This window comes from Narcine bancroftii, chromosome 2, assembly GCF_036971445.1.
Source record: "Narcine bancroftii isolate sNarBan1 chromosome 2, sNarBan1.hap1, whole genome shotgun sequence".
NCBI classification, from domain to species: Eukaryota; Metazoa; Chordata; class Chondrichthyes; order Torpediniformes; family Narcinidae; genus Narcine; species Narcine bancroftii.
Genome location: NC_091470.1, coordinates 20,549,123 through 20,575,007, shown reverse-complemented (window position 1 = coordinate 20,575,007; position 25,885 = coordinate 20,549,123). Strand labels below are relative to the sequence as shown.

The window sequence follows — 25,885 nt, the reverse complement described above, 5'->3', positions numbered from 1 at the left end:
TGCTCCCCTGGCCTGGAGCATTTGGTGATCAAGAATCACCCATCCTTTTTGCCGAGGAAGTTCACCTCTATCATCCTGATCGCTGTGTACATTCTTCCCTAGACTGACATCAGACTAGCACTGGAGGGGCTGATCCATGAGCTGGCACCCCCTAATTCCTTTCCAATTATTGTAGGGGACTTCAACCAGGCCAACCTGAAGAAGTCTCTCAAGAACTATCATCCACCCACTATCTGTGAAACCAGAGGAACCAACACATTTGACCACTGTGACCCCACCATGAAGAACATTTAGCGAGCCATCCCATGACCACACTTCAGCAAGTCTGATTTTAAAAAAAAAATTTCTGCTGTACTTCACTCCTGGTATACAAGCAGAGATTGAGGACAGTGAGATTATGTTTGAAGGAGGTGGAGAAGTGCCTGCAGGACTGCTTCGAATCGTTGAACTGGACCATATTCAAGGATTCATCCTTGAACGTGAATGAATATACCACAGCTGTCACTGATTTCATCAAGATCTCATGGATGAATGTGCCCAATCAAGAAGCCGCAGGCAAATCGAAAGATGTGCAACCTGCTGAGGGCAAGATCTATGTCATTTAAAACCGGTGGTCTTCTCTATAGGAAGTCCAGGTATGAACTACAGAAGGCCATCTCAGCAGCAAAGAGGCAATTCTGAGGGAAGTTAGAGACAGTAAGATACTCGCCAGCGATGGCAAGCCATTGCATCCTACAAATCCCTGCAAAAGCTGATGACATTATGATATCTGTCTCCGAGGCCAACGTCACCATGTATTTCAAGAGAGTGAACCCTCACAAGGCATCAGACCCACATGGTGAACCTGGTGGGGTATTGAAAATCTGTGCCAACCAACTCAATGGAGTGTTTGTGGACATTTTCATTTTCTTGTTGCTGCAGTTGGAAGTTCTTACCTGCTTCAAAAGGGCATCAATCATTTTGGTGCCCGAGAAGACCAGAGTTAGCTGTCTCAATGATTATCAAACAGCACAATCCACATCTACTGTGATGAAATGCTTTGAGAGGTTGGTCATGGACCCACTCCAATTCACCTACCGTCACATTCGCTCCACCTCCACTCACCTCTGGGTCACCTCGACATCAGCAATGCTAACATCAGGCCTCTGTTCATTGACTACAGCTCAGCTTTCAGTACCATTACACACCCTGATGATCATGAAGCTCCAAAACCTGGGGTTCTTCACCCCCACTCTGCAACTGTATCCTTGACATCCCCATTGGAAGATGACCGTCAGTACTGTGACAGAATATATAACAATGTTTTTGGGAGATGAATTGGGAAAGGTTTGTTGGAGTAGGTCACATACAAACACTTTAAAACAGAGCTTATTTGAAATATCGGAGCTCTGCTAATGCGAGACGTAGTGGCTTCTCACAGCTTTTGCAAGAGCTTTGAAGAGCGCTAATGGATTGTTGTTTACAAAAGGCAACAGATGAAAGAGAATGCTGGAGCTGCTATTATCTGGAAGAAGAACTTGCTGTTGTAAGAGGGTCATGTGGTCATGCAAGCAGAGAGAGTCAAACAGGCTTTCTCTCTGGGAGAGAGAGAGACACACACACACACAGAGATCACTTGTACAGTGTTACAGCCAGCAGAAGTAGCTGGGACTGGAACAGGACAAGCTGGCAAGCCCGATTGGAAGACTGTCTGGTCAAAGCCCTTGTGGTTAATGGAAAAGGAGAGGACTGGCTAGATAATGTTTCGCTTAGAATAAGAGAAACAAAAAAGGAACTCTGTGGTGACCTGAAAGAAAGAGGTTATCATCTGGAGAACCCTGAAGGGGCAAGTTTTGTCAACAAGACACTGGAGTGGCTGATCAAAAAGGAATCAGTTGTGGATGTCCTGGAACAACAAATCTCTCTCTAAACCGACAAGAACCTTCCTGAGCGGTAACCATTTATCTTTCAAGCACCAAATCCTGGTGAACTTTATACATGTTAAATTCTGTGAATTGTCTGCAACCAGTGAACTTGGAGGAATGCAAAGTGAGATTGGACTGTGAACCAAAGAACTTTTCTGAACTTACTACACACACATTACATACACGTGCGCTTAGAATTAGAAGGGGATTAAATAAGTTAGTGATAAGTTAAAGTTTGATTCTATTTTCATGTTGAAATATAATTAAAAACAACTTTTGTTTAAGTAACCATTTGTCTTGGTGAATATCTGTTGCTGCTGGGTTTTGGAATCCTCTGGGCTCGTAACAGTACGAATTGGAAATAATGTCTCTTCCCCACTGACGATCAACACCAGCGCACTTCAAGAATGTGTGCTTTGTCCACTGTTCTGCTCGTTCTACACTCATGACGGTATGTCTGCGCACATTTCAAATGTCAAATTCTGTGAATTGGCAGAATCACAGATGAGGGGTGCAGGGCGGAAATAATCTTGAATTCAACATTAGCAAAACTAAGGAGCTGATTGTGGACTTCAGGAGGGGGAAATTGGGAGAACACGAACCAATCCTCATCTTGGGGTCTGCAGCGAAAAAGGTTTTAAAAACTTCAAATTCCTGAGTATTCACATCTCTGACCAGTCCTGGGGCCTCCATGTCAAATGCAGTCACGAAGAAGGCTCGCCAGCGGCTACAATGTTCTTTGTGAGGAGTTTAAGGAGATTTAACATGTCACCAAAGACTTGCAAATTTCTACAGGTGTACTGGGGAGAGCATTCTGACTGGTTCCATTACTGTCTGGTACGGAGGTGTCAATGCACAGAACAGGGAAAAAAGGTTACAGAGTTGTGAACTTGGCCAGCGATATCACGGGCATCAGTCTTCATTCCATCAAGGACATCATCGAGAAGTGGTGTCTGAAGAAAGTAGCCTCTATCCTCAAGGACCCAAACCACTCAGGCTGTGCCCTCTTCACATTGCTACAGGAGCTGAAGATTAAGCACTCAGCAGTACAAGAACAGGTTCTTCCCCTCTGCCATCAGATAGCTGAATGGGCAATGAACCACAGACACTATTTTTGTCGTCTTATGCACAAATTTATTTTAAATGTAATTTATAACACTATTTGCCTGTAGCGCTGCTGCAAAACAACAAATTCTGTAACCTGTTCATGATAATAAATCCCGAGTTAAGCAGGAGAAGCTGGAGGGACTTGGCAAGTCAGCAGCATCCATGGAGGGAAATGGCCGAAGTTTCAGTTCGGGACCTTTTATCAAGACTGAAGGAAAGGGAGATAGCGGTTGAATGTAAAGTGTGGGGGGGAGGAATCAGTGTGAGGGAACTGCAGTCGGAGGTAGGAGGAACACTTCTTCAGAGCTGGCCTAACTGGAGAACTTGCAGTGGAGTAATGGACGACGGCAAGAAGAACTGCAGATTCAGGAATCTAGAGTGAATAGAGAGAAGATGGAGAGATTCGGCGGGTCAGGCAGCATCCATGTGGGAAAATGGTCAGTACCCTTTGAGACAAAAGTAGTCTTGTGCTAAAGTAAAACCCTGGTATCTGGCATCTATGGGGATTGGTAGATGCTGGATAAATATATTTTCTGCTTGCTTGCGGTTGTGTGATTGGTGAACTAATGGTAAACTTCCATGCTTTTTTTTCACCTATTTATTTTTCACAATTTTTTTTTGCTGGTTGCTTGAGACTGGCAGTTGCTTAAATTCTGGGATATCGGGTTTAATATTTAATAAATAGTGGAGGTAAGTGGGCAAGGAGGACTTGGGCATCGTTTATTGCAACACACAGATTGTGGATGTTATTTCAGTCACTTAGTCCAAGTCAACGAGATTGCATTTGCAAATCATCTCATCATGGCTATTAGCTTCTTTATCCTTAATCTCCAAGATATTCTCGTTCATTCACTCAAATTATTTAATCACTCAGGCCAAAGTAGCTTATTTTACTTGATCACAAGAAGCTGTGGGATCTCGGCAGCATGCACAAGTAGGAATTGGTCAATGTTCTGGTGGGATTGAAATGGTAACTGTACATTTCTCAATGCACACCACCTGACCTGTTGAATCCCTCCAGATTCCAGCAGGTGGAGTTTTTATGTCTTGTGTTATGAGCCCAGAGGACTCCAAAACCCAGCAGCAACAGAAATTCACCAAGACAATGGTTATTTAGACAAAAATTGCTTTTAATTTTCTTTAAACATAATAACAAGATCAAACTTTAACTCATTACTATTAACTTAACCTAACTTAAATCCTTCTAATTCGAGGCACACGTGTACTTAATGTGTATATGTTCAGGAAAGTTCTTTGTTTCACAGTCCAATCATTCACTTCTCACTTCTCCAAGTTCATCAGTATCAGACAATTCTTATACTATGCACAGAATTTAATATTTATGAATCTTCACCAGGCTCTGGTGCTTAAAGTTAAATGGTTACCACTCAGGAAGATTCTTGTTGGTTTCAGAGAGAAATTTGTTGCCGGTTGAACATAAACTGATTTTTATCAGTCACTTCAGTGTCTTGTCGAAGAAACTTGCCCTATCATGGGTTTTCCAAATGATAACCTCTTCTTCCAGGCCACCACAGAGATCCTCTTGTTTCCTTTATTTTAGGAGAAACACTCTAGCCAGCCATTTGTTCTTGTAAGGACTACAATTGTTTTGAATAGGCTGATCTCAGAACTCACAACACATCTTCAAAATGGGTTTTTCAACAAGCCTGCCAGCTTGCCATTTTTCAGCCTCAACTGCTGGTGTAGAACTCACTTCTCTCTCTCTCTCTCTCTCTCTGAGAAGAATCCTGTTTCTTTTTTCATTTCTCCACTTGTAAAAACCATAAACCTCCCAAGACTCCAAACCCAATCTTTGAAAGATCTTATCAGCCTCTCTGAGCCTGGACTTATTACCTATACACAATCGATCAATATTCTTCATTGCTTCTGCAAAGCCAACTGGAGCCTCAACCTCTAGTTTCAGGAAAGCACTTGCATTTTAAATGAGATGTCTTTTGTGAAGTGTTACTCTGTGAAGTGACCTACACTAAGCCCCCACAATCTATCTCTTTTAAAGACATATTTATCCATAACCATACTAATATAACCCATAACACTTGCTCTTTTACTTCACAGCTAGATAAGAGTGGGATGAATAGGCAGATATGTTTTTGATGTTTACTAGAATGACTCAGCGATTTTTAATTTTTATTTTAATTTTAAAATTTTTCTCCTTTTATCTAAATGGGACCTTTTAGCAACCATAAGTGGTCATGTAATGCCTGTCCCTTTAAGCATCTGCTCCAAGTATTGGGACTTCAACAACAGAATAGCATCTCAACACTGCTGTCTGATTGTTAAGACCTCCTTGTTTATACCATTCTGTTAATTTATCTAGTGCTATCCTCGGTTTTCCCCCTTTCCATAAAAATTTCCTTATTATTTTCTTTAACTCCTTGAAGAATTTCTTCGTCAAGTGTATTGGCAATGCCTGAAATAGGTATTGTATCCTTGGGAAAATATTCATTTTAATACAGTTTATCCTTCCTATTAGTGTTAGTGGTAAGTCTTTAATTTTTTCATTAGTGGATAATAATTGAGTTTATATAGATGGCCGAGGTTTTTATTTATTTGTATACCTAGATATCGTATTGCTTGCATTTGCCATCTGAATGGTGATTCTTTCTTAAATTTTGAGAAATCCGCATTATTCATTGGCATTGCTTCACTTTTATTTGCGTTAATCTTGTATCCCGACACTTCTCCATATTCCTTCAATTTCTTATGTAATTCTTTTATTGATATTCCTGGTTCTGTTAAGTATACTATAACTTCATCTGCAAATAAACTGATTTTATATTCCTTGTCTTTTATTTTTATCCCTTTTATTTTATTTTCTGTTCTTATCAGTTCTGCTAGTGGTTCTATGTCTAACGCGAACAATAAGGACGATAGTGGGCATCCCTGCCTTGTTGATCTGCTTAATTTAAATTGTTTTGATATATATCCATTTACTGTCACTTTCGCCAATGGCCCCTTATAATCCAATTAATATATTTCTCTGGTAAGCTGAATGTTTGTAGTACTTTGAATAAATAATTCCATTCTACTCTGTCAAAGGCCTTCTCTGCGTCTAAAGCCACGGCTACTGTTGGAGCTTTATTTCCTTCTACTGCATGAATTTTGTTCCTCTATTTGTAATTTCGGTAGTTCAATTTTAGTTAAAAATTAATCTATTTTGTCTTCTTTCCCTTCGTTTTCAGTTTGGTATAATTGTTCGTACATTTCTCTGGAGTTTTCATTAATCTCCGTTGGATTATATGTGATTTCTTTGTCTTTTTTCCTTGATGCCAATACCATTCTCTTAGTTTGTTCTGTCTTAAGCTGCCATGCTAGAATTTTGTGCGTTTTTTCTCCTAGTTCATAATATTTCTGTTTTGTCTTCATTATGTTCTTCTCCACCTTAATGTTTGTACTGTTTCATATTTTATTTTTTTATCTGCCAATTCTCTTCTTTTAGTTGTGTCTTCCTTCATTACTAATTCTTTTTCTATATTTGCTATTTCCCTTTCCAACTGCTCTGTTTCCTGATTGTAGTCCTTCTTCATCTTGGTTACATAACTTATTATTTGCCCTCTGATGAACGCTTTCATTGCGTCCCATAGTATAAACTTATCTTTCACTGATTCCATATTTATTTTAAAGTACATTTTAATTTGTCTTTCAATGAATTCTCTAAAATCCTGCCTTTTAAGTAGCATGGAGTTTAATCTCCATCTATACAATCTCGGAGGGATGTCCTCTGACTCTATTGTCAATATCAGGGGTGAGTGGTCCGATAATATTCTAGCTTTATATTATGTTTTTCTTACTCTGTCTTGCATGCGAGCTGATAACAGGAATAGGTCTATTCTTGAGTATGTTTTATGTCTACCCGAATAATATGAATATTCCTTTTCCTTTGGGTGTTGTTTCCTCCATATATCCAAAAGTTGCATTTCTTGCATCGATTTAATTATAAATTTGGTTACTTTGTTCTTTCTGTTAATTTTTTTCCAAGTTTTATCCATGTTTGAATCCAAATTAAGGTTGAAATCCCCTCCTATTAGTATGTTCCCTTGCGTGTCTGCTATCTTCAAAAAAAATATCCTGCATAAATTTTTGATCTTCTTCGTTAGGTGAATATACATTGAGTAAATTCCAAAACTCCGAATATATCTGACATTTTATCATTACATATCTCCCTGCTGGATCTAATATTTCCTCTTCTATTTTAATTGGTACATTTTTACTGATTAATATAGCTACTCCTCTAGCTTTTGAATTATATGACGCTGCTGTTACATGTCCTATCCAATCTCTCTTTAATTTCTTGTGCTCCATTTCATTTCAGTGTTTCTTGCACGAATGCTATATCAATTTTTTCTTTTTTCATTAAATTTAGCAGTTTCTTCCTTTTGATTTGGTTATGTATTCCGTTAATATTTAAAGTCATATAGTTCAACATAGCCATTTCATACTTTGTTTATCTTTTCTTTCCGTTTCCTCATCATCACCTTTCCTTCTTATCCATTTCTGCTTTCTTGTTTTGAACACTTTATAAGACAACATTTCTAAAATATCAAACATTTCCCTTATTCTCCTATCTAAAATTTCTTTAACCCCACTATCCCCTCCCCTTCCTGAGTTGCCCTTTATCCTTTGTCGGGCAACCACATCTCCCCTCTCCATTTGGATTTGCGAATTCACTCGCAAGCGTCAACTGATTTCACAGTGACCGTAACTCCTCCCCACCCAGCCCCCTCCAGAAAAGATTCCAATTTTCATATACAACAAAGGTCACTCTCTTAATTCCTTCCTTACTTCCTCTCTTCCCTTTCTTTCCCTTATTAATTCTTATCTATACTCTATATCTCTTTCTCTTCTTTGGCTTGGCTTCGCGGACGAAGATTTATGGAGGGGGTAAAAAGTCCACGTCACCTGCAGGCTCGTTTGTGGCTGACAAGTCCGATGCGGGACAGGCAGACACGGTTGCAGCGGTTGCAGGGGAAAATTGGTTGGTTGGGGTTGGGTGTTGGGTTTTTCCTCCTTTGCCTTTTGTCAGTGAGGTGGGCTCTGCGGTCTTCTTCAAAGGAGGTTGCTGCCCGCCAAACTGTGAGGCGCCAAGATGCACGGTTTGAGGCGTTATCAGCCCACTGGCGGTGGTCAATGTGGCAGGCACCAAGAGATTTCTTTAGGCAGTCCTTGTACCTTTTCTTTGGTGCACCTCTGTCACGGTGGCCAGTGGAGAGCTCGCCATATAACACGATCTTGGGAAGGCGATGGTCCTCCATTCTGGAGACGTGACCCTTCCAGTGCAGCTGGATCTTCAGCAGCGTGGACTCGATGCTGTCGACTCTATATATTTTCCTTTAAATATGCATACACTCATGAACACACATACATACATGCTGCCCTGGAATAACTATTTTAAGTATCGCTGGGTACTTTAGCATAAATTTATATCCTTTTTTCCATAGGATCGCTTTTTCTGTATTAACTCCTTTCTCTTCTTCAGGAGTTCAAAACTTATGTCTGGATAGAAAAAATTTTTTTGACCTTTGTTTTCCAGTGACTTTTTGTCTTCTCTTATTTTCTTCATTGCTTTCTCCAATATATTTTCTCTTGTTGTATATCTTAAGAATTTTACTAAAATGGATCTTGGTTTTTGTTGTGGCTGTGGTTTAGGGGCTAATGTTCTATGTGCCCTTTCTATTTCCATTTCTTCCTGTAATTCTGGTCTTCCTAGGACCCTGGGGATCCAATCTTTTATAAATCCCCTCATTCTTGCCTTCTTCATCTTCCTTAAGGCCCACTATCTTTATATTATTTCTTCTATTATAATTCTCCATTATATCTATCTTCTGAGCTAACAGCTCTTGTGTCTCTTTAACTTTTTTTATTAGATTCTTCTAATTTCTCTTTTAAGTCCTCTACTTCCATTTCTACGGCTGTTTCTCATTCTTCCACCTTGTCCACTCTTTTTCCTATATCTGACATGACCATCTCCAATCTATTCATTTTTTCTTCTGTACTTTTAATTCTTCTTTTATTTCACTAAATTCTTGTGATTGCCATTCTTTTACTGATTCCATATATTCTTTAAAAAAAAAAAAATCCATTGTCTTGTCTTTCCCTTCTTCCATTTCTCTGTGTTCTTCTTCTTCTTCTTCCTCTGGGTTGGTCATCTGTTGTTTCCTTGATTTCGTTTTACTCTCTTCTTTCTTGTTCTCGTTATTTTCTATGTTCTCCTCTTGCTGCTGTGCTGTGGCTGTCATTCTCAGCTGTGGAGATCGACTCCTCAGCTGGTCCCCCCTCCCGTCAGTGTTTGTTTTGTCTTGCGCATCGCGCATGTGAGACTCCTCGCGCATGCACGGTTGCGTACGTTTGCTTGGCTCCGCGAGCCATTTTTGTAGTCCCGAGCTCGGGACTTCGACTGACCTGAGGGAGCGGGCTTCTCTCTCCACAGCGGGCCTCCTCGGACAGGTAAGGCCTTCACCTTCTTCTTCCGATGTATTTTCTTCTTCTCTTCCTGTTGCTTTCGACTTTTCTTTCTTCGTTGCCATTTTCTTCCCACCTTTACTTTCACTTTATTTTAATTTTCCTGTTTTCTGTGTTTTTTTAAAAACTTTTCCGGAGAGGGCTGGAGTTCCCCGTCCGGCCACTACTCCATCACGTGACTCCTGGAGAAAAATACTTGAAGTTGAATCATGATTCTGTTTTCTGATTTCATCCCTTAAATTGCTTTCAGAATGCCTGCTATGGTAACAGACCTGCTGGAACTTCTGCTTTGTCTGAGCTCAAGTTGTTCCTTGTCAGATTTGAAAGGTCAAAAATCCATAACGCTAATGGTCAATGACTGCCATAATTCAGCAGGTTCGGAAACCTGTTGGTTTTCGCTGCAATTCTGTTGAGAATGTTGCATTTTGTTGTGGGAATTGGAGGAAACAATTGTTGATTGGCTGCTACAAGCATGTCTGTATTCAAATGGACAGCCACAGTGACAACCTGGAATCAGTACAATTAAAAAGCCCAGACTTGCTTACCGAATTATGCCTAGCATTTTGAATCCCTCAAATAAAGTGACAGGAGTAAAACAGGAAAACCTGCAGACAGTGATTTTTTTTTCATAACTTTATTTATTCGTTCAACAAAGTTATTACATACAATAAGAAAACTACATATTATGAATGATAAATTTTTTTTATTAAGAAAAAAAAGAAAAGAAAAAAAGAACCCCCCCTCCCCCTCTCAGCCAACTCTCTTTAGGAGAGCCAAAGAAAGAGAAAAAACTGAAATATATTTACTAAAATATAATCATGGTAAATCTAAATATTCTAAATATAAAGACCACTTATTAAAAAAAAGATAATTATCATGTAAATAATATGTGATTTTTTCCATTACTAAACAAGTTTTCATCTCATTACGCCATCTATTAATATCAAATTAGCATTTTTCCATGTACTTGCTATATATTTTTTTGCAACAGATAAAGCTAAATACACAAAAGCAATCTGTAATTTGTCTAATCCCAAATCTTTCAAAGGATTCAACTCACCAACAAAAATATTGTTGGATCCAGAGGTATTTTGATCTTATACAAATGTTCCAAAAACAATTGAATTGCTTTCCAAAAAGATTGTATATATACACATAATCAAACAGCATGGAAAAAAGTTCCAACCAAATTACTACATCTAAAACAAGAGTCTGATTCACTAAAACCATATTTTTAAAAACTTTTCAGGTGTTAAATACAATTGATGTAAAAAATTGTAATTAACCATTGCGTAATGAACATTTATCAATCTAGTAACACTATCATGGCAAATATCTAACCAGTCATCCTCAGGAAAAGTAAGGTTAATATCCCTTTCCCATTTAATCTTAGATCTATCCCATCCCTTTTTTTCCATACTTTCCTGTAATATTTGGTGCAGCAGACAGTGATTGAAGGAAAAACACAATGCTGGAGAAATTCAGCAGGTCAAACTGTACTTTATATTGCAAAGATAAAGATACAAGACCAATGTTTTAGGCTTGAGCCCTTCCTCAATGTAAAAGAGTGGTGATTGGGTCAATTTTTGTCACAGTTTTGCAGTCAAAAATGCATTTTGCTCTTGTTGACAAATGATTACATTCCAAAATTAGCAAGTGCAATGGATTTGGACACATTTCAGATGGATCATTGAACCAAGATCCTGTCTGCGTCCTTGGAAGAGATGATTGGCCTTGTGGCCCTACTTGTAGAGCAAGGGAGCCCTCCCCCAGTGTTGCTGTTTGTCTCTCCTGACATTAGTAAAATTTGCTCATTTTTAGACCTACGACATTGCAACAGGCCCTTTCAGTCCACGAGCCTGTGCCACCTAATTACACCCAATTGATCTACAACCCCTGGTGTGTTTTGAACGGTGGGAGGAAACTAGAGTGAACCCATGCAGTCACGGGGAGAACGTGCAAATTTCTTGCAGGCAATGCGGGACTCGAACCCTGGTCGCTGGCGCTGTAAGAGGGGCTCACTCACCACTCCACTAACCATGCTGCCCTTGTTGGTGGGACCTTGCTCCATGCTATTTGACTGCTTAAATTCAAACTATTAAATATTTAAGAAGTTTAAACAGTGTTCAAAATTTGAGAAAGAAAGGAATGTTTATTCTGATTTAATACAGTTAAGATGAGGATGAATCTGGGAGAAGGACATCAAAGGGTACAGGTGAGGCAGTTGACTATGGTATAGGTGACATGGTTAATGGAAGGGCAGAGAAGTAGTTATAGGAAGTTTGGCATACTGAGGGAGAAATGATCTTGTGTTCCAGGTTAGTGAAACTAACAAGGGGACAGAAGGTACTGATGAACAGGAGGAATAAAAGGTGAGACATTTGGACTCTTCACTTTGCTGTTCAGTGCTGAAGTGAATCTTAGACTTTACTGTTAAAGGGCTTTGGCTCAAAACATCAACCAATCTTCCATCGAAGCTGCTTGACCTGCTGAGATCCTCCAGATTGATTAGCTTCAGATCCCAGCACCTCCAGTCTCCTTTGTGCCTCGAGTAATGAGAGGGTCTCGATAGGCTAAGTTTCATTTCCTCGTAGAGGAGGTGGCTGATTGTGTAGGCACAGGGACCTGAGGGGTGTATAAAATTGAGGGATATAGATAGCAAGGGGGTCAAAAAAAATCCCCAAAGCGGGTATCTTTCTCTAGAAAGCAAAGCAAAGGGAAGGGCATGAAGATTAGAAGGGATCTGAAGGATTTATTTCACCTAGCAGGGGATTAGAATCTGGGGTACACTACCTACAGGGAGCTGGAGAGATAGGCACTGGTATCTTTCAAGTTACATCGAGATGAAAATCACCACTGCATTGAAGGCAAAAGGTCAAGTGCGGTAAATTGGATTGCTGTAGCTAGGTATTTCCGGTTTATTGTCAGAGTACATGAATGACACCACATACAGCCCTCAGATTCTTTTTCCTGCAGGCAAGGCAGAATTGCCACTCATTTATGGTGGTGGGGGGGGAACTGTATTCACCATACACATGTAAACAAGACAGAGAGGAAAAAAAAATCAGTAGTGCAAAAGTAGTCCTTAAATGGGTCCCTCTCTTGTGGCACCTCTTTCCTGATGGTAGCAGTGAGAAGAGTGCATCTGCTGGGTGGGGTGGATCCTTGATGATTGATGGACAGCGTGAACGTAAGGAGCTGACGGGCTTCTCACTGCTCCATGACTCTGGCAATAGTCCACATGCAGCCTCACCAAGTTCTATATTTTCATTAAGATACTTTTTGTTAAATCTTCAAGGCTGCTTCTGATAAGACTGCTGAACCAGCATGTTAATTTTCACTTATCTGGATACGAGGATACACAGGTTGCCTTTGAACACTCAATGCGGAAAACTGAGGTTCATAAGAACACAAGAAATAGGAGCAGGAGTAGGCTACCTGGCCCTTCGAACCTGCTCCACCGTTCAACGATCGTGGCTGATCTGATGATTGGCTCATCTCCACCTACCTGCCGTTACCCCATATCCCTTGATTCCCTTGCTGTGTAAAACTCTATCCAACCACGTCTTAAATCTATTGACTGAGGTTGGCTCCACTGCTTCATTGGGCAATAAATTCCACCTTCTGGGAAAAGCAGATCCTCCTCATTTCCATCCTAAATTTACTACCCTAAATCTAGAGGCTATGTCCTCTAGTTCTGGTTTCCCCCAACAATGGAAACAACTTAACCACCTCTATCTTATAATTTCATAATTTTGTACTTTTCTATTAGATCCCCTCTCAATCAAAATTCTTATTCGATTGACCGGACAGCATAGATGGTGAGAGGAAAGGTGTTATGCTCGTTCTTTCAAGAAGAACGACTTTACATGGGTTTAATACTTAATTAACTTTATTTTCCTTGAGTTGATTTTCAGGGACAAGCCCCATGACACCTGTCTTATACCTCTTCTGTTTTCCAACCAACTGTGTGCATTGCATGCTGGGAAATGTATTTCTTATTTACACACGTAATAACAAATGGAATGAACATTTTGATTGTTCATCAGAAGGAAGAGGTAAGAAATTGTAAATAGGAAGGGGACACGGGGGGGGGGGTGTGGAAACAGGGAAATGTTTAGTCAACATTGTTTAAGAATGGTTCCACTTTTCTCTGCCCTCGCTGATGAAAGTGAGGGAGTGCTGGGTAACAGAGCAACAATGCCATGATAGTTATTTGGAGCAGATGGCAGGGCGAGAAGTGTTGAGAATGTTTTGTGAAGTGTATTTTATTGAAAATAGCTGAGCTGTAGGAAGATGGGTGGCCATTTAAGGCACGTGTTGAATCACTGAGGATGTGATGTTTCTACAGGGTGGGGGAGGCGCAATATTTGAGAGAGGTGGTGTAGCTGATTCCTATCTTTAGTGGAGAAGTGAGGGGTGAGTTTCTTCACTGATGAATCTGGAATGTAATCTGCCAAAGATTTGCATCGGTGATGTGGACAAGGAGAATAATCTGTTCAGTTGAACCAAGTACAATGAGGCCGAGATTTATTTGGCAATGTGTCAGTAAATCCATATCTTTGGCAGGAATTGGGATCCTGGAGAGAGTGGTAGATTTGATCATTGAGCACAGAAAGTGGGGATGGGTTTTGAAAGAACGCAGAATAGTATGGGTCAGCATGATTGGTGTAGCAGTTCACGCAATGCTATTACTGCAGCTTGAATCAGCCGCTGTCCATAAGGAGTTTGCACGTTCTCCCCATGTCCTTGTTTTTTCCCCCCCAGGTATTCAGTGTTCCTCCTACGCTTCAAAGACCTAGAGGATTCGTAGGGTAGTCACATGGGTGTCTTTGAGTGGGGTGGGCCAGAAGGGCCTGTTACCATTGCCATATTAATATGTTACCATATTAAAATTAAATATTGAAATGCAGCACAAGAACAGGCTCTTCGGCCATCAGCACCAAACACAATGCCAAATGGAGCTAACACTCTTTTGCACCGGTTATGTAACCCTCCATTCCTGGCATAGGTGTTGTGTGGTTAGTTAGGGGTTACTTAAAGTGGTATGTGGAGAAAATACGTTGCTCCTCAGATTGGAGGCCTGTGACCAGTGATGTGCCTCGGGGATCTGTGTTGGGACAGTTGTTGTTTGTTGTGTATATCAATGATCTGGATGATAATGTGATGAATTGGATCAGCAAGTTTGCAGATGACAAAGATAGGAGGTATTATGGACAGCGAGGAAGATTTTCAAAGCTTGCAGTGGGATCTGGACCGGCTAGGAGAATGGGCTTAAAAAAAAATGGCAGATGGAGTTTAATGCAGACAAGTGTGAGGTGATGCATTTTGGAATGGCAAACCAAGATAGGAGAAGGACAGAAAATGATCGGAGCACTGAGGAGTGTGGAGGAGCAAAGAGATCTGGGAATGCAAATACATTATTCCCTGAAGGTGGCGTCACATGTGTACAGGGTTGTAAAGAAAGCTTTTGGTATCATAGCCTTTATAAATTTGAGTTTCGGAGTTGCGATGTTATGTTGAAGTTATTTGGAGGATTGTGTGCAGTTCTGGGTGTCTAACTACAGGAAGGATATCAATAAGTTTGAAGGAGTGCAGAGATTTACTATGATGTTGCTGGGTCTTCAGGAGTTGAGTTACAGGGAAAGATTAAACAGGTTAGGACATTATTCCTTGGAGCGAAGAAGAATGAGTGGAGATTTGATAGTGGTTTACAAGATTATGAGAGGTACAAACAGAGTGGATGTGATTAGGCTTTTTCCACTTAGATTGGGGGAGATAAATACGAGAGATCATAATTTTAAACTGAAGGAGAAAGGTTTAGGAGAACATTAGGGGGAGGTTCTTCACTCAGAGTGTGGTGGGAGTGTGGAATGAGCTGTCCGATGTGGTGAATGAGGGTGCATTTGTGTGGTTTAAGAATAAATTGGATAGATACATGGATGGGAGAGTCCTGGAGGGTTATGGAATGGGAGCAAGTCAGTGGGACTAGGGAGGTGATGGTTCTCTGCTGTAGCGTTCTATGGTTCCAGTCATAGATCCAGCGGTCTCCTAAACACTCCTATCATATCTGCTTCCAAGTTGGGAGGGTCCATGATTGGCTGACCCTGGTAGTATATCCAGTGAGACTCCATCACCATTTTGTGAAGATGCAGGAGGTAATAAACTTGGCAGTACTTTCAATGCTTGACTTTGAGCCAGATTTTATTTGGTAACACTTATTTGAAGTTTTGTAATTGTGGATTATACTGTAAATGCAAGGGGTTTTTTTGTTGCAGAACAAGAACTGAAACTAGTTTGCAATCTGCTATTCATGGAGGATTACTGAGAGATCAATCAAGGAATTCCACGAATCTGATTTTTTTTGCCATTTTTCGTTTGGACTGACAAACCACAGTTACATAATATGATTGAATTTGGTGTTGAATTAGTTCATAAAACATGGATAGCTAAAATTAAACTGCAGCAGAATGCTGGTGTAATAGAGCAAAAGGAGAAATGCAGAATGGACTTGTGTGCTTTTGGGGTGTTTTGATTTAATGGAAGGACTCGGTCATCCACGCAAGTTTAGTGCGATTTAAATGATTCATGGCTTTCTAAAATTGCAGCTGGAGTTCTGCACTTTTGCATAGGTGGTGAGGGTGATGATATGCCGCTGACTGTGGTAATAAATTGATAGAGACTTTTTGCCTCTCTTGTATCAGTAATATGAAAGAAGTATGTCCTATGTTCCAATATAGACAGTGTGTTTTAATGCAATAGGGCTGTTCTCGCTGCCAACATCAGGAAAGACTCGCACCACCAGGTTCAGAAACAGCTGATACCCCTCCACCAACAAACTCAATCAGGGCCTCATTTAAGGACCCTTACTTTTTGCACTTTATTGTTTTTAATATTGTCTGTATTGCACAGTTTGTTTATATTTATTTGTTTACATGTGTATATTATGTACAGTGTTTTGCACTACCAATTAGAGGTGATTCTGCCTTGCCCTCAGGAAGAAGAATCTCAGGATTGTATTGGATGTCATGTACTGTATGTATCCTGACAATGAATCTGAATTATTTTTCTTTCTTTGACCAAAAATGGGACATGTTGGAATAAAGAATTGAATTTTACCAGCAGTCTCGGCAAACCAGGTTCTCAAGTGAGCTTAATTGAGTTTTCTGGACTGCATTAATAATTAACCAACTTGAATGATTCAGAAATGGCAAACAGCACAAAGTTATCAAAGGTGGTGTTTATGAGCATTTATGGACGAACCGGGTGATTAAATTAAAACTTGATCAAACACGATCGGCTTCAGACGCTGTGATTGTAGTAAAAACACTGAAACGCTGGAGGAACTCGGTCGGTCTTTTCAGCATCTGAAACTTGTCCAACTGCTCATCTCCAGTTGTGTATTGTTAAATGATGAGGCAGAATCATTATAGAATTTATCCCTCATTCAGCGGCATTTTAGCAATCATTATAAACCAGGAATTCAAGTGGACCAGCCTTGGCAATTGCTGTGCCTGCAGGAGAGAATATTCTGCAGGAAGGATTGTGCTTCTTGATCCATCTGTGTCTCCTTTCCTCCAGATCCCCACCTCCCTCTCAGAACTACCCTCTGCCCTTTACCACCCACCCAAACTCTTCCTCCCTCCTTATCTGTCAGGCTGTGCTCCTCCTCCTTCCTCTCACCACTTTTTAAAATATTCGGGTGCCTGCCTGTTTTGCGACATTCTCGACGAAGGTCTCGGGGCCCAAAACGTTGACTGGTGTGTGATTTTTTTTTTTGTTGTTGTCTCCAGCAGTTTTGCCTACTGCCTTTCCATCTACAAGGCATGTCTGTGGCCTGTGCTCCTCCTCCTGCTCCTTTTTCCTTTTCCCCAGCCTTTTGATTCAGGTGCCTGCCTGCTTTTTATTCGTACCATGAAGAAAAGCGCGGGTCGGAAACTTGGTCATTACCTCCTATGGGCACTGCGAAACATGCTGAGTTCAAAATGAACTCGTTTATTTAGGTCTCCGTCTACCCCAAATTTCATTCTTTTAATCAACGAGGCATCTTGCAGTGCATCCATTCACAAACATATGTGGCAGTTGCACATCCAGAGTGCTCCAAACCCACAGCTGCCCTCACTAAGGAGGCCAAGAGGACCAACCCTTCAGACTTACCTCAAAGTTTGCCACGTGTTGTGTTGCTGTTGCTCCTCTGAAGGGTCTTAATCCTAGAGCTCAACTACCTAATTGTTATCTGTACACTGAAACATTTGGCCTTAGTTGGGGTGACCTTGGTTCTTGAGCCAATGTAGGATGAACAATTCTCGTATATTAAAGCTGACTTGGAGTTGAGCTGCAGTGAGTAGAATTGAGAAAAGTGTTGCAATGCAGTCTGCACTGAGATTGGATTTATTGCGGAGCTGTTGGTTAAGACCATGTGGTTGTGCTAGAACATGGTGGGGTGGGGGGGGGGTAGCTGAATTTGAGATATTGATTACATGCCTGATGACACCACTCTCCCAAAGCAAATGACTATTGGGTTGGAGGAAATGATTCAAGCATGCCCTCAAAGCTCCCTTTGATTTGCTTAGCGTAGAGGGTAGTGCAGTTAGTGTAATGCTGTTACTACACCAGTGACCGGGGTTCGAATCCAGCGCTATCTGTGGGTTTTCTCTGGGTGCTCTGGTTTCCTCGCACCATTCAAAAACGAACTGGGATTGTAGGTTGTTTTGGGTGTAATTGTGTGGCATGGGCTCATGAGCCAAAAGGGCCTCTTACTGTGCTGTATGTCTAAATTTAAATAAAGTAACATCCCCGCTTACTCGCAAGTCTCTCGGCAGTGAATAGTCAATATTGAAGCCCATTCCAGGTTGACGTTGTGAACTCTCACAGTTGGAAACCCAGTTCCCCCTGCATCCTCCCAAACTATCCATTCACTCACCCCTTCAAGCCCACTCCTGACAGTCTGTATCCCATATTGTGGTCATTGGTCACCTCAGAAACCACTGAACTGTGCCCAAGTAAGTCATTGAGTGCAGATAAACTTGATGGTATTTGGATGGTTTGATTTTTGCCCTCTTTCAGAAACTCTAGTTGAAGAGTAATTTGCAAATATTTACAACTGGAAGGTTTAGTTCACTCCTCCTTGACCACTGACCTTAGAATAAATGATTGCAATACACCATCCATTGCAACATAAGACAATCAGACATGGGAGCAGAAACGGGCTATTCAGCCCATCAAATCTCCCTGCCATTCAATGATGAGTTGATTGGATTTTCTCATCCTCACTCCCTCAGTCTTTTCCCCATAACCTTTGATGCCCTGGCTAATCAAGAACTTATCAGTCTCTGCCTGAAATACATCAATTGTAGGTGCAACCTGTTGAGACATGGCACCCATGCAAAATTTTAATTTAAGCATTGTCAGGCAGTGTGCAATTTAAAGTTAATGACCTCCACTCATTAAGAAGGAAGGTTGACCAACTTTCATTAATGTATCGATTGAAATGAGCTGTTTGGTTTTTATTCGTACCCTGAAGAAGAGCACAGGCCTGAAACGTCGGTTATATATCTTTACCTCCTATGGACGCTGCGAGACCTCCTGAGTTACTCCAGCATTTCTGTGCTTTTTTCTAACCCTAAAATGTCACTATTTGAACTCTGCGTTGTTTTTGCATTACTTATATGGCTTGGCTTTGGGTTGTGTATTGTAAAGATTTTTGTTTTGTGCAGTAATTCCAGGCTCTCAATTCTTATAGGTCTATTTCACCAAAGCAAAATATGCAATTGTACTTTTTGAAATTTTTTTAATGCCCAGCATTGATTGGAATTCTCTTGCTGTGGAAGGAAGTTTGTATGCTTTTGTTGGTACACAATTCTCTCTACAATTTCTTTTCCCTGTTCAGTATGCAGATTGAGTTGGGATCTTCAAGGATGAACAGAGGTCAATTGGAATTATGTTCCTCATGGTCTCCATTCAGCCCACAAATGATTTGAGGGTTCCAAAAACAGAATGTCTACAACATCTTGTGGCTAAATTAAGTCCAGGTTCAACTTGAGCGTTCAGCACTGCAGAATGGTGACCAAGAGATGAATTCAAATAGATAGATTCTTGTGTAGATGGGGCTAGATGCAAAAACTTATCTTTTCACAATTGTGTACTTGGAGCAAAATCTGCTGTCCTTGCTTGATCTGGTCCAAATGTGAAAGACACCTGTCTGCACTCTGCGATGGCTTAGCAACCTGCTAAGCAAGCCATTACAGTGGAAGAACAGTCGGGACTGGGCAATAAATTACTGGTCTTGCATCCACTTTCAATTGAGAACTCTGTGTGTTATATTACTATATATCCTTGTGTTAGTTATTTATAAACATGCCCTTTCTGGTTTCAATTCCTCTGCTAGTAGAAACTTCCATTAGCCTCCCAGCTTTAATAAAACCAATTGCAGTTCTGAATCCTTTTAATTAACCCCACCGTAGCATTTTTTGCATTGGAGGACAGCAGGAGTGCAGTGTTGCCGGAGCTCACCAGAGCACCCTTCAGCACCTCATGGGGCCACCCGGCACTTCATCGCTCCACCCCTCCTGTTGAGCACTATTCTGGACATACAAGGTACCTGTTTCTTCCACGACTGGTCCTCCTCCTTTCTTGTCCTACTATTTGTTCTCAATTATACAACACCAAATACATATGGCGGCCACCAAGGCCAGGTCTCGCAAGATCTCCTTGTCGCCGATTTTGGTGAACTCAGGCACCTAAAAAAATTACCCTGGAGGACAGTACCACTTGATCTAATCTGTGTAAGTAAGGGATTGCTTAAGTTGGTATGTGGGTGGAAAGAACAAGGTTGAAAACCACTGTTTTAATCGTACCTCATTGACTCATTATTGCACGGTTTCATAACTCCAAAGGAAATGGGCCAAGGACAATTTTTCTCAAGCAAAATATTTCCGTAACAATTGGGTCTAGAACAGTGATTCTCAACCTTCCCTTCCCACTCACATTCCACCTTAAGCAATGCCTTACTAATCACAGAGCACCGATGGCACTACTTAAAGTAGTGTGTGAGTGGAAAGAAAAAGGTTGAGAACCACTGCTTTAGTGTATGCAGAGCCGCAGGTGGGTGAACCTGGTTTTTTGGCTTGTCTTGTAAATGATTTAGTGCAACACATGATACTTTCAGCACATTTTCTATAACTTCACTCCCTCCCTCCCTGGTTTAGATAAGGGAGAGTCACCCTCCAGCTGTCATCTATGGAATGTGCACTGACCTATTTGCATTATCTATTGCCTTAATTGGGCCTTGTCTGAATGATGTCTTTGCACTAATGCTGTCAGGAGGGATAGGACACAAGTCCGCCCTTGTAAATCCCAAGAGCTGTGCGAGGTTATTGCATGTGCAAAGGTGTGGGCTGTCATTCAGATATGATTACTCTTGTATCTGAGTCAGAAGGTTTGGGTTCATGCTCTATTGTAGTGAAGGAGATGACACTTCTGTTTCACCGTTGGAATCTTCAAGCTGTGTAGTTTAAACAAGAGAGTGAAAACAAAAGTCTGCAGATGCCGTGAATGTAGTAAATGCTGTCAGGAGGGATAGGACACAAGTCCGCCCTTGTAAATCCCAAGAGCTGTGCGAGGTTATTGCATGTGCAAAGGTGTGGGCTGTCATTCAGATATGATTACTCTTGTATCTGAGTCAGAAGGTTTGGGTTCATGCTCTATTGTAGTGAAGGAGATGACACTTCTGTTTCACCGTTGGAATCTTCAAGCTGTGTAGTTTAAACAAGAGAGTGAAAACAAAAGTCTGCAGATGCCGTGAATGTAGTAAAAATGCTGGAGGAACTCAGCTGGTCTCACGGCGTCCATAGGAGGTAGAGATATATTACCAACGTTTCGGGCCTGAGCCCTTTTTAAGGTATAAGCAATGAACAGAAAGTCATCGGAATAAAGACTGAAGAATGGCAGGGGGAGGTCTCCAGGCCAACAAAAGAATTGGCTATGATAAGAGGAGAGGTGAGAATTGATTTTGGCTCTATGAAAGAAGGCAGAGGTAAAAAGAGAGAGGGTGCAAGCTGGGGGAATGGCGACGGGGAAGAAGGGGAGGGGTTTAATGGGAACAGGAGAAATTGATGCTTGTGCCATCCGGTTGGAGGGTGCCCAAAGGGAAGGTGAAGTTGTTCCTCCAATTTGTGGGTGGTCTCAGTCTGGCAGGGTATGAGACAGTGGACAGACGTGTCTGCTAGGGAATGGGATGAGGAATTGAAATGGGTGGCCACTGGGAGATCCACGCTATTGCAGCGGACAAAGCTGAAGTGTTCCACGAAGCGATCTCAGAGTCTGTGGCCAGTCTCTCCAATATAGAGTTTAAACAAGAGAACCTGTATGCCCTTTGAATGTTTTAGAAAATAAAATCCCCTCAACCCTGCTTCATAAAAGTGTGTTTAGTTCTCCTTAATATCCTGGCCAGTATTTATTTCTTGAGCATTGTACCCCTAATTGCTGCTTGTGGGATCCCAGTATGGAAACTGGCTGCTGTGTCTCTTTTCAATATGAATAACATTTAATTAATGGTGGTGCCTTGGGTTCATCACTGGAATAAAGAAAGTTGTTCTGCAAATACATTTCTGTGAGATGCAAGGGTGGGAAGTAACAAAGCCTGAGAATTGGATAGAATTTGTAAATTATCTTAAAATGCACCCAACAGAAGCTTTGATTAACAAATTGTTCATGGCAACTTGTAATAGGATGCACATGATGTCTTAAAGAAAATTTGGATGCATCTTGACCCTGGTTCTGGAAATTATTTTCTTGCAAGAATGATGTACAATTCAGTCGTAACTTTGAAAGGGCATTGAAGGAGGGAGTCACATGATGGAGTAGTGGCCGGTCGGGGAACTCCAGCCCTCTCCGGAAAAGTTTAAAAAAAAACAGAGAAAACGCAAAGGGACAAACACGAAAATTAAAATAAAGTGAAAGTAAAGGTGGGAAGAAAATGGCAACGAAGAAAGAAAAGTCGAAAGCAACGGGAAGAAGAGAAGAATAAAATACATCGGAAGAAGAAGGTGAAGGCCTTACCTGTCCGAGGAGGCCCGCTGTGGAGAGAGAAGCCCGTTCCCTCAGGTCAGTCGAAGTCCCGAGCTCGGGACTACAAAAATGGCAGCATAACAACAAGAAGAGAACATAGAAAACAACGAGAACAAGAAAGAAGAGAGTAAAAAGAAATCAAAGAAACAGCAGATGACCAACCCAGAGGAAGAAGAAGAAAAAGAACACAGAGAAATGGAAGAAGAAGGGAAGGGCAAGTACATGGATATTTTTTTTTAAAGAATGTATGGAATCAATAAAAGAATGGTAATCACAAGAATTTAGTGAAATAAAAAGGAGAATAAAAAGTACAGAAGAAAAAATGAATAGATTAGAGATGATCATGTCAGATATAGGAAAAAGAGTGGACAAGGTGGAAGAACGAGAAACAGCCATAGAAATGGAAGTAGATGACTTAAAAAAGAAATTAGAAGAATCTAATGAAAAAGTTAAAGAGACACAAGAGCTGTTAACTCAGAAGATAGATATAATGGAAAATTATAATAGAAGAAATAATATAAAGATAGTGGGCCTTAAGGAAGATGAAGAAGGCAAGAATATGAGAGAATTTATAAAAGATTGGATCCCCGGGGTCCTAGGAAGACCAGAATTACAGGAAGAAATGGAAATAGAAAGGGCACACAGAACATTAGCCCCTAAACCACAACGACAACAAGAACCAAGATCCATTTTAGTAAAATTACTAAGATATACAACATGAGAAAATATATTGGAGAAAGCAATGAAGAAAATGAGAGAAGACAAAAAGCCACTGGAATACAAAGGTCAAAAAAAATTTTTCTATCCAGATATAAGTTTTGAACTCCTGAAGAAGAGGAAGGAATTTAATACAGCAAAAGCGATCCTATGGAAAAAAGGATATAAATTTATGCTAAAGTACCCAGCGGTACTTAAAATAGTTATTCCAGGGCAGCAAAACAGGCTATTCTCGGATCCGGAGGAAGCACGAAAATTTGCAGAACAACTACAAAACAGACAGAGAGATAAGACATGTAACGAGAGCAAAAGTGACCACGAACTATATGTATGTGTGTATATGGGGATATATATATGTGTGTGTGTGTACATGTGTGTATGTGTATTTAAAAGAAAATATATAGAGTATAGATAAGAATTAATAAGGGAACGAAAAGGAAGAGAGGAAGTAAGGAGGGAATTAAGAGAGTGACCTTTGTTGTATATGAAAATTAAAATCTTTTCTGGGGGGGGGCTGGGTGGGGAAGAGTTACGGTCACTGCAAAATCAGTTGACGCTTGCGAGTGAATTCGCAAATCCAAATGGAGAGGGGAGATGTGGTTGCCCGACAAGAGATAAAGGGCAACTCAGGAAGGGGAGGGGATAGTGGGGTTAAAGAAATTTTAGATAGGAGAATAAGGGAAATGTTTGATGTTTTAGAAATGTTGTCTTATAAAGTGTTCAAAAAAAGAAAGCAGAAATGGATAAGAAGGAAAGGTGATGATGAGGAAACAGAAAGGAAAGATAAACAAAGTATGAAATGGCTATGTTGAACTATATGACTTTAAATATTAACGGAATACATAACCAAATCAAAAGGAAGAAACTGCTAAATTTACTGAAAAAAGAAAAAAATTGATATAGCATTCGTGCAAGAAACACACTTAACTGAAGTGGAGCACAAGAAATTAAAGAGATTGAATAGGACATGTAACAGCAGCGTCATATAATTCAAAAGCTAGAGGAGTAGCTATATTAATCAGTAAAAATGTACGAATTAAAATAGAAGAGGAAATAATAGATCCAGCAGGGAGATATGTAATGATAAAATGTCAGATATATTCGGAGTTTTGGAATTTACTCAATGTATATTCACCTAACGAAGAAGATCAAAAATTTATGCAAGATATATTTTTGAAGATAGCATACATGCAAGGGAACATACTAATAGGAGGGGATTTCAACCTTAATTTAGATCCAAACATGGATAAAATTGGGAAAAAAATTAACAGAAAGAACAAAGTAACCAAATTTATAATTAAATCGATGCAAGAAATGCAACTTTTGGATATATGGAGGAAACAACACCCAAAGGAAAAGGAATATTCATATTATTCGGGTAGACATAAAACATACTCAAGAATAGACCTATTCCTGTTATCAGCTCGCATGCAAGACAGAGTTAGGAAAACAGAATATAAAGCTAGAATATTATCTGACCACTCACCCCTGATATTGACAATAGAGTTAGAAGACATCCCTCCAAGAATGTATAGATGGAGATTAAACTCCATGTTACTTAAAAGGCAGGATTTTAGAGAATTCATTGAATGACAAATTAAAATGTACTTTGAAATAAATACGGAATCAGTGAAAGACAAGTTTATACTATGGGACGCAATGAAAGCGTTCATCAGAGGGCAAATAATAAGTTATGTAACCAAGATGAAGAAGGACTACAATCAGGAAACAGGGCAGTTGGAAAGGAAAAAAAGCAAATATAGAAAAAGAATTAGCAATGAAGGAAGACACAACTAAAAGAAGAGAATTGGCAGATAAAAAAATAAAATATGAAACAGTACAAACATATAAGGTGGAGAAGAACATAATGAAGACAAAACAGAAATATTATGAACTAGGAGAAAAAACACACAAAATTCTAGCGTGGCAGCTTAAGACAGAACAAACTAAGAGAATGGTATTGGCATCAAGGAAAAAAGACAAACAAATCACATATAATCCAACGGAGATTAATGAAAACTTCAGAGAATTCTACGAACAATTATACCAAACTGAAAACGAAGGGAAAGAAGACAAAATAGATGAATTTTTAACTAAAATTGAACTACCGAAATTACAAATAGAGGAACAAAATAAAATAACTGAACCATTTGAAATAGTATAAATACAAGAGATAATAAAAAAACTACCGAATAATAAAACACCAGGAGAGGATGGATTCCCAATAGAATTCTATAAAACATTTAAAGATTTATTAATTCCTCCCCTCCTGGAAGTAATCAACCAGATTGATAAAACATAAAGCTTACCGGATTCATGCAAAACAGCAATAATTACAGTAATACTAAAGCAAGGGAAAGATCCACTCGCACCAGCGTCATATAGACCAATATCTCGACTTAACACAGATTATAAGATAATAGCTAAACTATTAGCAAACAGATTAGCCGACTATGTACCAAAAATAGTAAATCTAGACCAAACTGGATTTATCAAAAAAAGACGCACAACAGACAATATTTGTAAATTTATTAACTTAATTCATGCAGTAGAAGGAAATAAAGCTCCAACAGTAGCGGTTGCTTTAGACGCAGAGAAGGCCTCTGACA

At 40.1% G+C, this 25,885-nt stretch overlaps 1 protein-coding gene across 4 annotated transcripts in view; it reads left to right on the top strand.

Annotated features, from left to right (window-relative positions):
- Window positions 1-25,885, top strand: part of LOC138753258 (exportin-1-like) — a 113,695-nt gene that overhangs the window by 8,938 nt on the left and 78,872 nt on the right. The window contains exon 2 of one of the 4 annotated variants that reach the window (XM_069916053.1): window positions 11,810-11,863. The exons of the other annotated variants lie outside the window; for them this stretch is intronic. The gene's annotated coding sequence lies outside the window, so the exon portion shown is untranslated. The remainder of the gene's footprint in view (window positions 1-11,809; window positions 11,864-25,885) is intronic. 4 annotated transcript variants of the gene reach the window in all.